The sequence below is a fragment of the Schistocerca gregaria genome, chromosome 1 (assembly GCF_023897955.1).
Source record: "Schistocerca gregaria isolate iqSchGreg1 chromosome 1, iqSchGreg1.2, whole genome shotgun sequence".
NCBI classification, from domain to species: domain Eukaryota; kingdom Metazoa; phylum Arthropoda; class Insecta; order Orthoptera; family Acrididae; genus Schistocerca; species Schistocerca gregaria.
Genome location: NC_064920.1, coordinates 877,401,775 through 877,404,786, shown reverse-complemented (window position 1 = coordinate 877,404,786; position 3,012 = coordinate 877,401,775). Strand labels below are relative to the sequence as shown.

At 41.2% G+C, this 3,012-nt stretch overlaps 1 non-coding gene across 1 annotated transcript; it reads left to right on the top strand.

Annotated features, from left to right (window-relative positions):
• Window positions 1-241: 241 nt before the first annotated feature.
• On the top strand, window positions 242-355 carry LOC126287327 (5S ribosomal RNA). Its single transcript, XR_007551772.1, has one exon. It is a non-coding gene; the product is annotated as a 5S ribosomal RNA (ribosomal RNA).
• The last annotated feature ends 2,657 nt before the right edge of the window (window positions 356-3,012 follow it).

Below are 3,012 nucleotides of genomic sequence, written 5' to 3'. Positions count from 1 at the left end.
AGGTACCGCGTCGTTTCGACGAGCATCATAGTCACCATATTACGGTGAAAGGTCGAAATACTGCGGACGTCCTTATATGGGACATCAAAACCGTATTCCGACCACCGCAGAAGATGTTCTTATCTCTGCGAAAGACCCACTGAAACATAATGTACCAGGGACATACAGAGTGAACTGAAACACAGCGAAAAGCTTGTGAGGGTGTTGCAAGGTAGCTCGTGCTGAGAAATAACTAGCCGATGCCAACGGCCATGTTGAATACACCGGTTCTCGTCCGATCACCGAAGTTAAGCAACATCGGGCCCGGTTAGTACTTGGATGGGTGACCGCCTGGGAACACCGGGTGCTGTTGGCTCCCTCTCATTTATAGCCGGCACGGTAGCTCAGCGTGTTCGGTCAGAGGGTTAGCTGCCCTCTGTAATAAAAAAACTGAGTCAATGGATCAATAAAGAACTTCCACGGGCGTCAGGTGACGTCCGCCACGAACAATTGTAACGAACAAAATGAGATTAAAAAAAAGTTGTCTGAGGCGCTGCAGTCATACACTGTGCGGCTGGTCCAGGCGGAGGTTCGAGTTCTCCCTCGGGAATGGGTATGTGTGTTTGTCCTTAGGATAATTTTGGTTAAGAAGTGTGTTAGCTTAGGGACTGATGACCTTAGCAGTTAAGTCCCGTAAGATTTCACACACATTTGAACATTTTTTGAGAAATAATTGTTAAGGAAAATTCCGATACCTTGTGCCGTTTTCGATTTAATTAGCACTGAACTTATCCCATAAGATCGTCGCGCAGAGATTCTAGCATTCTACCAGAGACGATGCTGCCAAATGTGTTTTGCCTTTGGTTTCCTAAAACCGAACGATACAATGGGAAGGTTGTCAGTAGCGAAGGTAATGGATTAATTCTGGGTAGACTTACCTTATATCGTTTCTATACAGGAGATCCATGTGTCGATTCCATTCCGTAACAAAGTTATCAATACGCACATGAATTAAAGACGTTAGCTGCCGGTGGACATTGATTTATATCAATGGGGCAACTTGAAAACTTGTGCCGGACCATGATCCGCTGCTTACTTGGCAATGGTCACCACAACCGCACGGACAAACCTAGCACATCTCCCGTCGGACCCAAATTCTCAACTTACACCACACACTACTGATACAGTGCCTGCTCAACAGCCTCGTTATTCGCCGCATCCCTCCGATCCCGGTAACAGTTCTTTTTGGCATGCATCTACACAGAAGGCATCATTGCCCGTCTTTGCTTTAACTATATATATGTGGTGTCTGTTCTCTCGGGCCTCAACAGCGAGTCGTGTAAGTTGAGAATTGGTGTCTGACGGGAGACGTGCTAGAGTAGTCCGTGCGGTGGTGGTGATCACTGGATCCGGATGGCATAGTGGTGAACTCATGCACCTAGTAAAGAGCAGACCAGAGTCTGAATTTGGGTCTGGGGCAAATTTTCAACTCTCTCCAGTTATAAATCAACGCCTACTGGCAGCTAATGTCTTTAACTCCTTTGTGTCTTGATTCATAACGGCTGCGAGATGAAAATGGTGTCCGTTCTTTCGGATATAAATACTTAACACCTGCAGACCTTCTTAAATTCGTAATCTGCAATGGTCATGCGAGGGCAATGTTTACTTCTTGGAAGGGTGTTCATACTTCTTTCAGAAGAAGCTGTACGTAAGATCCTAAAGGGACTAGAATTCACCTTCAATAACACTTTTTTCACTACGAAATTTCTTGTAAAAACTTTCAGTTTAAAATTATGGTCTTCTTGTTTTAGCATTGCACATACTAATATCATACGCAATTTTGGGTTGAAGAAGTGCATGGAGATGGCATACATACACAAATATTTGTTTGTGAAAGTAAAGTAGGAAAAGGAATTGAGTTTTATTAAGTATGCTAAGCAAGCCAGAAGCACTGTTGAGCATTGCTCTATCCCAAACTTCATCATGTGTGCTGATATCTGGAAAATGTCTTTTAAATAATTGTATTTAAGATATATTCTCCGAACGGCTCGTGAACTGAAATTCCTGCGTGCAGATTATGTCTGAGGCAACCTGAAAACTTTATTTTCTACGAGTTGTGTTCTGTTTGAGTTCTTGCTAAAATGAATGGAATGCTACAAGATTACGAACGAAAAGCCCAACTGCTTTGATATTTTTAAAAAAATGTAACAGCACTAGATTAAGTTTATGCGCACGCCAGTGGAAAGATGTAGCTTACGGATATTTTTGGTTAACAAAATTTTGGACAACTCCACGTTCACCTGCTATTACTGAGGCTCCATCATATATTTAGCTCTCCCCAAACATCAAGTGTTTTGAGTACAATTTTGTGATAAATCTTGAGCAGTTTTGTCACTAGAGACATTGTGAGAAATAGTAAATCTTTCTATGCAACCGTCTTGTGTACAAATTCTGAGACTAATACCCATTTATGAGTTACAAGAAGCATTCAGCGCTTCATCTGCTTGCGCTCCGACAAATTTACATGACTGTAACTCTTCTTTAATGCTATCATTAATGACATCTGTAACCGATTCAATTGATTCATTATGAAATGTGCAGATGTTCCTTTGAATCCAGAAGTGATCTGCAAGTGATAATGAATAAACTGCTCCTATATAGGTAAAAGTTGCAATAATTCAAGGTAACTGCCTTTGTTATCTGAACTTTCATCTTCAAAGTGTTCTCTGAATGCAAGCTCTCGCTTGTCCAAGAAACAAACTACATCAGCAAGTGTCTCGATTAAGAATCAGTTTTGTTTCACAACAGCATAATGTTTTATGGATAGATGTTTGAGTCCTCCGGACACTGAATATTAAGTTCGTCCATGACCTAACAACTGAAAACTCTCTTGACACTGTAGGTGCTTTCATGAATTCTAGTGTTCCTCAGTTTTTCTATCAATACTTTTTGTGGTACATACTCTTTTTCAATCACAAATCCACCAAAGAAAATACTCATGTAACAAGGAAACTCTTTATACCAAGAAAATTT